The sequence below is a fragment of the Scyliorhinus torazame genome, chromosome 26, assembly GCF_047496885.1.
Source record: "Scyliorhinus torazame isolate Kashiwa2021f chromosome 26, sScyTor2.1, whole genome shotgun sequence".
NCBI classification, from domain to species: Eukaryota; Metazoa; Chordata; class Chondrichthyes; order Carcharhiniformes; family Scyliorhinidae; genus Scyliorhinus; species Scyliorhinus torazame.
In genome coordinates, this window is record NC_092732.1 from 18,419,803 (window position 1) to 18,435,949 (window position 16,147).

A 16,147-nucleotide genomic window follows, 5' to 3' on the forward strand; every position below is an offset into this window, starting at 1 on the left:
ACCTGCCTACTGAGGTAGGATGGGCTAAAGTCACAAAAGAGGGAAGGAGCAGTCACCTTGTTGGGAGTTTTCTATAGGCCCGCCCAAAGCATAAGAGATCTGGAGGAATAGATTGGGAAACAGATTTTGGAAAGGTGCATAAGTCACAGGGTAGTAGTCATGGGTGACTTCAACTTCCAAACAATTAGTGGAAACTCTTTAGATCAAATAGTTTGGAGGTGGTGTTTGTGCAGTGTGACCAGGGAGCTTTTCTAACACAGTATGTGGATTGTCCGACCAGAGTAGCGGCCATATTGGATTTGGTACTTGGTAATAAAACAAGGCAAGTGATAGATTTGTGAGTGGGGGAGCATTTTGGAGATAGAGACCAGCATTCTGTTACTTTCACTTTAGGAATGGGGACGGATCGGTGCGTGCAACAGGGCAAGGTTTATAATTGGGGTAAGGGTAAATACGATGCTGTCAGGCAAGAACTTATGTGCATAGGTTGGGAACATAGGCTGTCAGGGAAGGACACAATTGAAATCTTGAACTTGTTCAAGGAACAGATACTACGTGACCTTGATATCTATGTCCCTGTCAGGCAGGGAAGAGATGGTCGAGTGAGGGAATCATGGTTGACAAGAGAGGTTGAATGACTTGTGACGAGGAAGAAGGAGAATTGTGTAAGGCTTAGGAAACCAGGTTCAGACAGGGCGCTGGAGGGATACAGGATAACCAGGAAGGAAACCAGAAAGGGATTAGGAGAGCTAAGAGAGGGCATGAAAAATCTTTGGCGTGTAGGACCAAGGAAAACCCCATAGCCTTTTACACATATGTGAGAAATATGAGAATGATTAGAGGGAGGGTAGGTCCAATCATGGACAGTAGTGGGAGATTGTGTATTGCGTCTGAAGAGATAGGAGATGTCGAACGAGTACCTTTATTCAGTATTGACAAATGAGAGGGGCCATATTATTGGAGAGGACAGTGTGAAACAGACTGCTAAGCTCGAGGAGATACTTGTTAGGAAGAAAGACGTGTTGGGCATTTTGAAAAATTTGAGGATAGACAGGTCCCCCGGGCCTGACGGGATAAATCCAAAGATTCTATGGGAAGCAAGAAATGAAATTGCAGCGCAGTTGGCAATTATCTTTTCGTCCTCACTGTCAACAGGGGTGGTACCAGCGGATTGGAGAGTGGCGAATGTCGTGCCCCTGTTCAAAAAAGGGAATAGGGATAATCCTGGGAAATACAGACCAGTTAGTCTATCGTCGGTGGTAGACAAAGGATTGGACAGGGTACTGAGGGATCGTAATTCTGAGCTTCTGGAAAGACATTGCTTGATTAGGGATAGTCAGCACGGATTTGTGAGTGGTATGTCTTGCCTCACAAGCCTTTTTGAATTCTTTGAGGAGGTGACCAAACACGTGGATGCAGGTAAATAAGTGGATGTAGTGTACATAGATTTTAGTAAGGCATTTGATAAGGTTTCGCATAGAACATAGAACATTACAGCGCAGTACAGACCCTTCCACCCTCGATGTTGCGCGGACCTGTGAAACGACTCTAAAGCCTATCTACCCTATTCCCTTATCATCCATATGTCTATCCAATGACCATTTGAATGCGGTGTCGATGGTAGCCATGATGTGGAGATGCCGGCGTTGGACTGGGGTGAGCACAGTACGTGCAGTTAGTGTTGCCGTTAGTGTTGACGAGTCCACTACTGTTGCAGGCAGGGCATTCCACGCCCTTACTACTCCCTGTGTAAAGAATCTATCTCTGACGTATGTCCTATATCTATCTCCCCTCAATTTAATGCTATGTCCCCACGTGCTAGGTATCACTATCCGAGGAAAAAGGCTCTCACTAGCCACCCTATCCAATCTTCTGATCATCTTGTATGCCTCAATTAAGTCACCTCTTAACCATCTTCTCTCTAACGAAAACAGCCTCAAGTCCCACAGACTTTCCTCATAAGATCTTCTCTCCTTACCAGGCACCATTCTGGTAAATCTCCTCTGCACCCTTTCTAATGCTTCCAAATCCTTCCTAAAATGCGGCGACCAGAATTGCACGCAATACTCCAAATGCGGCCGCACCAGAGCTTTGTACAGCTGCAACATGACCTCATGGGTCCGAAACTCAAGCCATCTGCCAATAAAAGCTAACACACCATACGCCTTCTTAACAACCCACTCAATCTGGGTGGCAACTTTCAGGGATTTATGTACATGGACACCGAGATCTGTCTGCTCATCCACACTGTCAAGAATCTTACCATTAGCCCAGTACTCTGTCTTCCTGTTATTCCTTCCAAAATGAATCACCTCACACTATTCTGCATTAAACTCAATTTGCCACCTCTCAGCCCAGCGCTGCAGCTTATCTATGTCCCATTGTAACTTGTACATCCGTCCGCACTGTCCACAACGCGACCGGCTTTAGTGTCATCTGCAAATTTACTCACCCATCCTTCCCTGCCCTCCTCCAGGACATTTATAATAATTACAAACAGCAGTGGCCCCAAAACAGATCCTTGTGGTACACTACTAGTAACTGGACTGCAGTCTGAACATTTCCCATCAGCCACCACCCTCCGTCTTCTTCCAGCTAGCCACTTTCTGATCCAAACTGCTAAATCACCCTGAATCCCATGCCTCCGTATTTGCTGCAGTAGCCTACTGTGGGGAACCTTATCAAACGCTTTACTGAAATCCATACACACCACATCAACTGCTCTACCCTCATCCACCTGTTAGGTCACCTTCTGAAAGAACTCAATAAGGTTTGTGATGCACGACCTACCCTTTACAAAACCGTGTTGACTATCTCTAATCGCATTATTCCTTTCCATATGATTATACATCCTATCTCTTATAAACCTTTCCAAGATTTTTCCCACAACAGAAGTAAGGCTCACTGGTCAATAGTTACCGGAGTTCTCTCTACTTCCCTTCTTGAACAAGGGCACAACATTTGCTATCCTCCAGTCTTCTGGCACTATTCCTGTGGACAAAGGTGACTTAAATATCAAAGCCAAAGGCTCAGCAATGACCTCCCTAACTTCCCAGACAATCCTAGGAAAAATCCCATACGGCCCAGGAAACGTGTCTATTTTCACACTTTCCAGAATTGCGAACACCTCCTCCTTATGAACCTCAAACCCTTCTCGTCCAGTAGCCTGAATCTCAGCATTATCCTCGACAACATTATCTTTTTCCTGTGTGAATACTGACGAAAAATATTCATTTAGCATCTCTCCTATCTCCTCGGACTCCACGTACAACATCCCGCTACTGTCCTTGACTGGCCCTACACTTACCCTAGTCATTCTTTTATTCCTGACATATCCATAGAAAACTTTTGGCTTATCCTTGATCCTATCTGCCAAAGACTTCTCATGTCCCCTTCTGACTCTCCTTAGCTCTCTCTTTAGGTCCTTCCTAGCTAGCTTGTAACTCTCGAGCGTCCTAACCGAACCTTCATGTCTCATCTTTACATAAGCCTCCTTCTTCCTCTTGACAAGTGTTTCGACTGCTTTGGTAAACCACAGTTCTCTTGCTGGATCACTTCCTCCCTGCCTGACAGGTATTTACTTGTCAAGGACACGCAGTAGCTGTTCCTTGAACAAGCTCCACATTTCCATTGTGCCCATCCCTGCAGTTTTCCTCTCCATCCGATGCATCCTAAGTCTTTCCTCATCGCATCATAATTGCCTTTCCCCAGATATAACTCTTGCCCTGCGGTATATACCTATCCCTTTCCATCATTAAAGTAAACGTAATCGAATTGTGGTTACTATCACCAAAGTGCTCACCTACCTCCAATTCTAACACCTGCCCTGGTTTATTAACCAGTACCAAATCCAATATGGCCTCGCCTCTCATTGGCCTATCTACATACTGTGTCAGGAAACCCTCCTGCACACATTGGACAAAAACGGACTCATCTAAAGTACTCGAACTATAACGTTTCCAGTCAATATTTGGAAAGTTAAAGTCCCCCATAACAATTAGCCTGTTGCTTTCATTCCTATCAAGAAGCATCTTTGCAATTCTTCCCTCTACATCTCTGGAACTTTTCGGAGGCCTATAGAAAACCCCTAACAGGGTAATCTCTCCTTTCCTGTTTCTAACCTCAGTCCATACTACCTCAGTAGACGAGCCCTCATCAAACGTCCGTTCTGCCACCGTAATACTGTCCTTGACTAACAATGCAACCCCTCCCCCTCTTTTACCACCTTCCCTGAGCTTACTGAAATATCTAAACCGCGGCACCTGCAACAACCATTCCTGTCCCTGCTCTATCCATGTCTCCGAAATGGCCGCAACATCGAAGTCCCAGGTACCAGCCCATGCCGCACGTCCACCCACCTTATTCCGGATGCTCCTGGCATTCACAATACACACTTTAAACCACCTTCCTGTCTGCCGGTACACTCCTGCAACTTTGAAACCTTAATCATGGCCTCACTGCTCTCAAACCCCTGTATACTGGCGCTACAATTCAATTTCCCAAGCCCCTGCTGAACTAGTTGAAACCCTCCCGAAGAGCATTAGCAAATTTCCCCCCAAGGATATTGGTACCCCTCTGGTCCAGGTGTACACCATCCCGTTTGTAGATGTCCCAACGACCCCAGAATGAGCCCTAATTATCCAGAAATCTGAAACCCTCCCTCCTGCACCATCCCTGTAGCCACGTATTCAACTCCTCTCTCTCCCTATTCCTCGTCTCGCTAGCACGTGGCACGGGTAACAACCCAGAGATAAGAACTCTGTTTGTCCTACATCTAAGTTTCCACCCTATATCCCTGAATTCATAGAATCATAGAGGTTTACAGCATGGAAACAGACCCTTCGGCCCAACAAGTCCATGCCGCCCAGTTTTTACCATTAAGCTAGTCCCAGTTGCCCGCACTTGGCCCATAACCCTCTATACCCATGTAACTATCTAAATGCTTTTTAAAAGACACAATTGTACCCGCCTCTACTACTACCTCTGGCAGCACATTCCAGACACTCACTACCCTCTGAGTGAAGAAATTGCCCCTCTGGGCCCTTCTGAATCTCTCCCCTCTCACCTTAAAACAATGCCCTCTAGTTCTAGACTCCCCTACCTTTGGGAAAAGATGTTGACTATCTACCTGATCTATGCCGCTCAGTATTTTATAGACCTCTATAAGATCACCCCTAAGCGTCCTACGCTCCAGGGAAAAAAGTCCCAGTCTATCCAGCCTCTCCTTATAACTCAAACCATCAACTCCCGGTAACGTCCTAGTAAATTCCTGTCTTACATCTCTATCACTTTTCCGACCTATGTCGTTGGTACCTATGTGGACCACGACTTGGGGCTGCTCCCCCTCCCCCTTAAGGATCCCGAAAACACGATCCGAGACATCGCAGGCCCTGGCACCTGGGAGGCAACACATCAACCGCGAGTCTCTCTCGTTCCCACAGAATGTCCTAGCTATCCTCCTAACTATGGAGTCTCCAATGACTAATGCTCTGCTCCTCTCCCCCCTGCCCTTTTGAGAAACAGGGACAGACTATGTGCCACAGATTTGTTCCCCATGGCTTACCACTGGTAGGTCCCCCCCCCCCCAACCGTATCCAAAGCGGTATACTTATTACTAATGGGAACGACCACAGTGGATCCCTGTACTGACTGCTTCCTCCCAGCCCCTCTCACCGTCACCCATCTATCTTTATTCTTCGGAGTAACTACATCCCTGAAGCTTCTATCTATGACCACGTCTGCCTCCCGAATGATCCGATGTTCATCCAGCCCCAGTTCCCTAATGCGGTTTCTGAGGAGCTTGAGATGGGTGCACTTCCCACAGATAAGATCAGCAGGGACACTGACGGCGTCCGTCACCTCGAACATTCTGCAGGAAGAACTTTGCACTACCTTCCCTGCCATCCCTTCTAGATAAAAAAGAAAAAGAAAGAAAGTGCTTACCTTATAGTCACTACACTTCTTAGCAACACTCACTCAGCAACCTCTGCCCCCAGCACGATAACACCTGAGGGAAAATAAAAGAAAAACTAATTTCCAGTCAACAGCCAATCCCTTACCTGCAGGCAGTGACGTCACGGTTCAACTTGTTTCTACTTCTACCTGCCCTCGAGCCTTCCACTTGATCTTTACAGCGGTTGGGTTTTTTTGGTTGGAGGACGAGGGTAGGGAGGGAAACACTGTAGTGTTTCGGGTTTAAGTGTCAGTTGACAACAGCATGGTAAGCATATGCAGAAAATAAGGAGGCATGGGATTGTGGGAAATGTGACCAGTTGGATACCGAGCTGGCTAACCGATAGAAGGTAGAGAGTGGTGGTGGATGGCAAATATGCGGCCTGGGGCCAAGTTACCAGTGGCGTACCGCAGGGATCAGTTCTGGGTCTTCTGCTGTTTGTGATGTTCATGAATGATTTGGATGAGGGAGTTGAAGGGTGGGTCAGTAAATTTGCAGACGTTACCAAGATTGATGGAGTTGTGGATAGTGAGGAGGGTTGTTGTCGGCTGCAAAAAGATATAGATAGAATGCAGAGCTGGGCTGAGAAGTGGCAGGTGGAGTTTAACCTTGAGAAATGTGAGGTTGTCCACTTTGGAAGGACAAATATGAATGCGGAATACTGGGCTAACGGTAGGGTTCTTGGGAATTTTGAGGAGCAGAGAGATCTTGGGTCTATGTTCATAGATCTTTCAAAGTTGCCACTCAAGTTGATAGAGCTGTGAAGAAGGCCTATGGTGTGCTAGCGTTCATTAACAGGGTGATTGAATTTAAGAGCCGTGAGGTGATGATGCAACTGTACAGAACCTTGTTAATGCCACATTTGGAGTAGTGTGTGCAGTTCTAGTCGCCTCATGTTAGGAAGGATGTCGAAGTTTTGGAAAAGTTGCAAAGGAGATTTAACAGGATAGTGCCTGGAATGGAGAGTAGGTCTTATGAGGAAAGGTTGAGGGTGTGAGGCTTTTTCTCATTAGAACGGGGCAGGATGAGGGGAGACTGGCTAGAAGTTTATAAGATGATCAGAGGAATAGATAGAGTAGACAGTCAGAGACTTTTTCCCCGGGTAGAACAAACCTTGCACGGAGACATAAATTTAAGGTGAACGGTGGAAGATATAGGGGGGTTGTCAGAGGTAGATTCTTTACCCAGAGACTAGTGGGGGCATGGAATGCACTGCCTGTGGAAGTAGTTGAGTCGGAAACATTGGGGACATTCAAGCGGCTATTGGATAGGTACATGGATTACGGTAGAATGATGGGGTGTAGATTAATTTGTTCTTAATCTAGGGCAAAACTTCGGCACAACATCGTGGGCCGAAGGGCCTGTTCTGTGCTGTATTTTCTCTGTACTATGTTCTATGATATCAAAGCTCAATCTGATGATAATGGAACAGGTATTTTTATTTATTTATGTGATATTGTCGCCGCTGTCTACGCCAGAATTTATTGACCACATCTAACTGCTCTTGAGAAAGTGGCAGTGAGCGACCTTCTTGAACCGCTGCAATTCCTTGGTGGTGAAGGGAGTTGTGGCAAGGGTGCCAATCAAGCGGCATGCTTTGATGAGGATACTGCTCGGTTCCTAAAGACGTTTTGTATCTGAGCTCATGCACAAATGCAGGCGAATCACATGCTGACTTCTGCCTTGTGTCTACCCTTGTGTCCCAGGGTGCGGGTATTCAGGAGAGAAGTCACTCGCTGCAGTATTCTATGCATATGATCTTCTCTTGTGATCAGAGAATTGCGTGGCTAGACCAGTTCCTTGGAATTACGACCACAAAAACATGTTAATTTGTTGTAAACACACATCTGGTTCACACGTTTCCTTTAGAGCAGGAATTATTCCGTCCTTACCTTGTCTGGCCTACGGGTGACTAAACGTCCACAGCAATGTGGTCGAGTCTCACATGTCCTCTGTAACGGAGGGTAGTTAGGGTTGGGCAATAATTGCTGGCCCAGCCATCAATGTCCACATATTATAAATGAATTAAAGAAAAAAGAACATCTCACCTTGATATTGAATGGTATTTCCGTCACCGGCTCCAATTGCATCCATACTCTCTCGACCACAGGGATTATCAAATTCAAAACGTTGAGAGAATATTTTTCTCAGGTACGGCGTTTGTTCACCAAGGTTCATTATCATAGAAACAGCAGCAATTTGTTTACGTACATATACAGACTATATCTTTTCTCTCCTGGTTTTCCCTGCTGGACCTGTTTCAGAGGCTCTTCATCCTAGTTTTCGAAGAATGACATAGTCACATCCCCAAATTCATTCTACATAATTCAATCAGATTGAGCGTGCCATTAGTTTGATTGGATTGGATTTCTTTATTGCCACGTGTACAGAAAGAGTACAGTGAAAATTATTTTTCTGCGAGCAGCTCAACAGATCATTAAGTACATGGGAAGAAAAGGGAATAAAAGAAAATACATAATAGGACAACACAAGGTATACAATGTAACTACATAAGCACTGGCATCGGATGAAGCATACAGGGTGCAGTGTTAATGAAGTCAGTCCATAGGAGGGTCATTTAGGAGTCTGGTGACAGCGTGGAAGAAGCTGTTTTTGAGTCTGTTCGTGCGTATTCTCAGACTTCAGTATCTCTTACCCGATGGAAGAAGTTTGAAGAGTGAGTAAGTCTAGTGGTCTTTGATTATGCTGCCCGCTTTCCCCAGGCAGCGGGAGGTGCAAATGGAGTCACTGGATGGGAGGCAGGTTTGTGCGGTGGACTGGGTGGTGTTGACGACTCTCTGAAATGTCTTGCGGTCCTGGGCGAGCAGTTGCCAGTCCAGGCTGTGATGCAGGCAGTTGGGATGCTTTCTATGGTGCATCTGTAAAAGTTGGTCAGGTTTAATGTGGGCATGCCGACTTTCCTTAGTTGCCTGAGGTTGTAATGACAAAACATAACTTTCTTTACCCGTCAGTCTGGCCTCAATAAAACTCGCGATGGATTTGTAGGCATAGCATTAGTTATTTGTATTCGACTTGCAAGTCTGACTCGTTTCACACAAACCCAGAACACAATCAGTCGCCTAGGTCTCCAGAACCAAGTGCTGTTGGAGAACAAATACATCTCTACAAACACATTCAAATGGCATCAAGTTTCACATACACGACTCCCATAGTTGATCCTATACCCCTCCTGACCTGGCCATACATCTTAATTGACTCACTTCTCATTCTTTCCCCTGGCCTATTGTTATCCAGCATCCTTTTCTCCTCATACACTAAACACCTCTTCGTTGCCATGCTCTCTGAAATCCTTTGTCTGTGAACGAACCTGAATTAGGCCTGCCTACATCTACATTACAGTAGCTAATATGTTTAAAGTAACTATTTTATATCACATTCGTCATTCCCTCCTTTTATCATATCATGGTAACCTAGCTATTCAATCCGTAGCTACGGCCCCTCATCTAAAAATATTCGTCGCTGCATTTCCAATTCCTGTTGTAGCCCCCCCCCCCCCCCCCCCCCCCCCCACACTCATCCGCTGCACCCTCGTGGATCCTAACAGCCAAGATTCTAGGGGCGTCTATCTGTTCCAGTGCACCCCGCATTCTACTCATCACGCATTTAAGGATGGCCAGGCCCACAAAGATGTAGCCGAGTGCCACTGCTAAATACATGGCCATATTTATCAACCAGTCCTTCCAACCTCCAAATCCCCAGTTACCCCAAGAGCTAGGATCATGCATTCCGTCCAGGTGATCCCGTATGCGATCCATAAATTTAGTGAATTTAGCGGTTAGGTCTTGAACTCCCATGGTACACTTGCCCTGCACTATGGCGCATACCCCACCCTCACGGCCCAGAAGATAGTCAGTAGCATACCCGTTCTGCAGTGCAAACAACCGCAGCTGAGACAATTCCTTGATTATTGCCCCCAGGGCTCCCAAGGTTTCGTTTCCCAGGATGGTAAGGCCACAAATAAAATACTTCCTATCGCTGACCGCCAAGGAGATTCATACTACCCGGATTTTCCTCAGTCTGGGCCCTAAATGAATTAAGTGTATCTCTTAATAACCTACGTTCTAGTTGTACTTCCGTCCTTACACGCCCCGTCCTCTCTCTAGTCCCCCTCTCTCTCACACAACCTCTCCTACCCTCTCCTGACGGTCTGAGTTTACCTTTATGGCACCAATCTTAACACATCCAAAATCAAATTTACATGTACTCCAAAAACAAGGCAATGTCCATGTAATGTTTCCTTCCCATCGCCGGGACCGGTGCAATTGCTTCATGAGTCCTGCAGTGTCCGTTAACCTGATCACCTTCCCTGCGTCGATACCATGCCCTCGTATATGGGGGCATCGAAGAATATCACCTCTGCATAAACGAAATGTCCTTGTAGTTTGGTTGGGGTTACAAATGTAGATAATATTTCTATTTTCCATGTCCGTCGCCGATGTCACTCCAAGCGAGGTGAGGCCGAAGGTCACACAGGCGGTGCGTAGCCACCCCATCGTACTTCACACCTGTAAAACAGTGCTCCATCCATCCATCCAGCCATCCATCCAGCCATCCATCCATCCATCCATCCCTTCATCCATCCGTCCATCCATCCATCCATCCAGCCTTCCATCCATCCACCTGTAAAACAGTGCTGCGGAAGGGAGGCAGGTTAATCTGTCCAAGAAAATGAGGCCAGTTATCAAAACTCAACTGAGCTGGTATGCCGTACTGGGGAATGATTTCCCGCCTCAGAACCTGAACCATAGTAGCAGCTTTATTATCGGTAGTCGGACACATCTTGCCCATCTGCTGAACACATCCACAATAACCAAAACATATTTGTAACATTGACAACACTGACACCTTTCCAACTCAATGTAATCCATTTGGAGCGTCTCAAAGGCACCACTGGGCAACGGGGTTTGCCCCATACCACAAGGGTATATTGCTGACAGATTAAACACCGATTCCTGATACTCTGGGCCAATCCCTGTATGTTAGGGTGCCACCAAATGTCCAGCAACAAATCACTAGTCCACCGAGCCCCACAATGAGTTGCAAAGTGTACACATTCGATGCCCCATAAAGCCAGTACATCAGACATACAAGTCTGATGTGCTGGCGTGGTACATAAAGAGGAAATATAATCATATGTACAACCTAACCGTTTCCACATTTGTTTATCACTCTCAGGAGCGTCCACCTGTCACCTTATGACGTCTTGGGTGGTTGGCATTGGCTTGTCAGAAACAGACATATTTATAACAGATCGTTTAGTCTGACTTAAAATTTTAGGCACCATCAGTTGCTGAATTTGCGCCGCTGTCCGCGCTGCACAATCTGCTTGTTCATTAGCAACGTCAACTGGGGTCTTACCGTTTGTATGGGCAGCGCATTTAATGACGGAAATCTGCGCAGGCATAAGGAGGGCCTGTACTCGGTCATTAACTAAACCCCGGTGGGATATTTGACCATACATAATCATGTCAGGTTGTTCTAACGGAATATCACTCAGATCGTCCCTTCTTGTGATAGTTTCCTGAATCAAGGCTAAACAGTCGTGGTCAGGTGCGTCTTCATGGACAGGGGGACCGCTAAGAAAACAGGCTGGATTGATAGTGGTACAGTGTTTAAATGTCAGACGTGGATTGTTCAAAAGATATATCTCATACCTATTCTGACGAGCTGCGGTAAGATGCTGAGTCTACAGTTGCCCCAATAGTGCGATTACCGAGTGGGAGCTATGTACCGTAATATCCTGTTGGAGAGTTATATTGGCAGCAGCCTGCAAACTATTGTCTATCGCTGCCAAGATCTGGGTGCAAACAGGGTGGCCCAACGCCACTGGATCAAGTTTGGAAGATCAATATGCTACTTGTAACGGTGCTTGTAACAAGGCCTGCTTCAGGCAACGGAAGGCTTCGAGTGCCTCGGTAGTAAGAGTAAAATTCCCCCCTTCACTAGTGTAAGATGTCATCAGTTTGGACAGACAGCGATGTTTGGTATCCACTGCCGACAATAATTCACCATACCCAGCCAATGACGGACCTCCTTGGCTATGGTAGGGGCGGGGAATTGGCATATTGGTTCAATCCTATTGGGTTCGGGACTTCTTTCTGTGGCTGTAAGTAAAACTCCTAAGAACTTGACTTTTGTCTGAGCCACCAGGACCTTTGATTGTGAAACAACATAACTCAACGAGGATAGGTGGTTTAATAACTGGATCACATCATCCCTGTTACTGGGTCCGTCAGGAGTCGCTACCAATATGTCATCTACATACTTCGCTAGAGTGGAACCATGTTCCAATGTCAAAGCCTGGAGTTGGGTTTGCAGACATCGGGAGAAGAGCGAAGGTGAGTTGACGAACCCCTGTGGCAGTCGGGTCCAGGTATACTGCTGTCCATTGTAAGTGAAGGCAAACAAATATTGGTTTTCAGATGCGAGTCGGAGGGCAAAGAAGGCGTGCTGAAGGTCAATTATGGCGAAGACCCGGGCTTGAGCTGGAATTTGAGTCAGTATGTGGGAAGGATTAGGGACGAGAGCATGTAACGGCTGTGCGCTGGCATTGATTGATCGGTACTGGTCTGGTCTGGCTGGTTTAGGCACAGCAAGTATGGGGTTGTTACATTCTGATTGGCAAGGGACCAAAATACCCTGTTGCAATAGCTCTCGGATTAATTTGTCTATAGACGGCGCAGCTTGGGGTTTCAAGGGGTATTGCCGAATGGAAGGCAGCTTTACATGATCCTTAATCGTTACCTTAATAGGTGTAACATTTGTCTTTCCCACTTGTGATGGGTATTCCGCCCAGTCCTGTGGATTAACATATTCCAAAACATCACGCCCCGGTGATACTGAAGTCGAGTATTAGTCGTTTCAGGGACCTCAAAATATTTTATGGAAATGCCGTCTGGCGTGCCTTGAAGTACGTAATCTGTTGGATCTGACTGATCCACTGCCTTCCTTACCATAGGCCCCAGATCCTTGGCGTGGTACTGGTCGTGGTCCTGACGTGTAATATGAGGGCATACCGAAGCTGACTGTGGCCATAAATGTGGTGGTATTGTAACAAAATACCTTCTTTTCCCCTAACTGTGGCTGTAACCTTGACTGGCCATTCGGTCCCAATTAACAGCCGGTTTGTGTCCTCCAACTCCCTGTTTTGTCCGATTCTGTCATAGGCCAGGGTAACGTGATGCAGTGAATGGTCAATGTCTAACGTCCACCACTGGGGAGTGACAGAAATATAGGACTGTTGTCTCATCCTCCATGATTAAACCGTTACCCATTCGTCTCCGCACTCTAGCTGTAGCTGGAAGATAAACAGTAAATCTCGGGCCAACAAGTTACAGTCCAGTCCAGTCGTCACTACAAACTTGGTATGGCAAGTCGCCTTACTGCCCACGGTAGATTTCATTAAAACGTTCCAGACATTTCTCTGGCTCTTCAGTCTTTTTAGGTTTGAGGTCTAAGATAGCAGAAATGTTTATGGGCGTTTGAAATGTGACAGTCAACGGACTCAGAATTTGTGCCCGTCTCTCATCGTCCAAAGCATGGGCCTGCTGGAGTGCGGCGTGGCTAGCATAATTCAAGTGATTGAGATGACTGCGGTACTCTGCTGGGGTTAAAACCTGCTGGACTAGGGCCCAGACGTCCCTAGAATCAGCTTGATCAACTGAGATGGTAGTTATCAGTTAATCCACGAAAGCAGCAGGAGATTTCTTCCTGTCTGGGATTGCAGCCATAACAGCCATCTTCTCACTGGGTCTCCATGGGAAATGAACGTCTATCGTGGGCTGGCCCGTCGCCGTCACAGCGTCAGGGTTTGGTATTTTCCTAATCGGCAACTGTCTCAGAGTCTCTCTAGGGGGTGCTCTTGCTCATTCCTCTGGCTCTTCCAAGACTTCGACGTCCTTCCCTGTCACTAGGGGGAGCTCCTGCTCCTCAGAACCATCCCCACCCTCTTCCTTTGTTCTCGTACTTTTCTGTCCTACCATATCAGTCTGAAGGGATCTAGGTGGTATGTGTGATTGTTTATGGATAGGATCAGGCCCCTCTCTCATTGTCCGAGATCGGGTCCTAGAGCTAACTGGGCTTGTGGAACAGAGCTCCCCTTCTCTCACAGACAGTAAAGATGGTAAAATAGGACCCACGCTATCAACCGAAAGGGCTGGAGAGGCTGGCATGATTTGAATCTGGGGAGCAGTGACTGGATATAAATGATGATACTCTGGTGGTTCCGGAATTAGTGCAGACAATGCTACTGGTGCAGTGGGAACTCTAGCCGACCTGGTCAAATTTTCTAAATCTTCATCCTCTGTCAATGCAAGGCCAGCCATTGAACTACGTAGCTCCCTTTTCTTTTTACTCCAGTCCACCCTCTCTTTACTTGCGCGTTTTTTTGATTTTTCTTTTTTTTGAATGCACACTCCTTTTTCAAGATCTCCAGAGTTTTCTGGTTCCCCCTTTCACTAATTGGAATCCCCATTTTAAGTGCATTTTCTTGCCAACTTAATAACATGATCTTATCCCTCTCATGTTTGACAATATTGTCTCCATAATCTAATTAACTCTTTAGATTTCACACTTTGGCTCTCTTTTTTTATTTTTTTTACTTGCCTATTTATAACCAATGGCAATTTTTGCTCCTTGGCAAAATTATTGTAAAGGTTTTAACAGTGTTCTTTTAAAGCTTAAAATGTTTGAAAATTCCAATTGAATTACTGCAACCTGCAAGCTTAGCTCTGATCTCAACTCAGAACTGAATTTACGATTTGCTTAACACAAACTTGTATAACTTTTACAACTTAATTAATTCTTTATCTGAACAATTTTTGTTTTAACAAGTTTTTCTTACATTGACAAAAATGTTGGCTGCTATCAATGAGGGAGCAGTTAGCTGCGGTGATTTATACCGGAGCAAAGTCAACTGTCATCTCCAGATTTACACTTTTTAAAATGGTGTCAGTGTGTTTCTTTAAGTTTCTATGAATTCACAAATAAAATGAGATAAACATTATTTCAAGTAATTAAAACTTAAGATTATGTCAATTTCAATCAATTGCTTGCTAAAATAATAAACGTTTATCAAAGAGGTGGAGAAATCCACTGGTTTCCTTTAATTAATTCAAAACAAAACTTTGCTGGAGTTTCACTGACTCGAAAGAAAGGTATCCAATTACACCACAATCTGCCTGTTATCTCAAGCTGCTGTTAACCATTTGAGAGACTTCTGCTTGAAACTAACATGCAGCATCCAGTTTGTTTTCAAATTTATCGTTTCTCGCCACTACAGTCCAAGGATACAAATTTAGCTTAATCAACTATAGATTTAAAAACACTAATTGAAATAAAACCCTCATCCTGAGGTCCCATCAGTTCGCCAAAAACACTCACACATGGAATTAAACCATCATTTTTTGATGTCCCATTAATTCCAAAATTAACTCAAAACTGAATCATCAATTATGAAATCCCATCAGTTAAATTTTTAATCCCCAGACTGACCTTTGATTTCGTCGAGACGATCTTTCCGTACCAACCGCGAGTGACCAGACTAATCAAACCATAAGAAGAGGGGAAAAATCAATGCGCGGTCATTTTCCAGCTATACATTGTGGGCCCTTTTCCACTTTCCTTGTCCAAAATCAGTCTAATTCTGATTTCGCGGTTGGTCAGAACCGTCTTGAGAAGTCCAGGGTTTCCGGCACCAAATGACAAAACATAACTTTCTTTACCCGTCAGTCTGGCCTCAATAAAACTCGAGATGGATTTGTAGGCACAGCATTAGTTATTTTTATTCGACTTGCAAGTCTGACTCGTTTCACAAAAACCGAGAGCACAAGCCGTCTCCTAGGACTCCAGAATCAAGTGCTGTTGGAGAACAAATAAATCTCTACAAACACATTCAATGGCATCACGTTTCACATACACGATTCCCATAGGTCATCCTATACCCCTCCTGACCTGGCCATACATCCTAATTGGCTCAATTCTCATTCCTTCCCCTGGCCTCTTGTTACCCAGCATCCTTTTCTCCTCATACACTAAACACCCTTTCCTTGCCATGCTATCTGAAATCCTTTGTCTGTGAACTAACATGAATTAGACCTGCCTACATCTACATTACAGTAGCTAATATATTTAAAGTAACTATTTTATATCACATTCGTCAGTAGTGTCGACTTG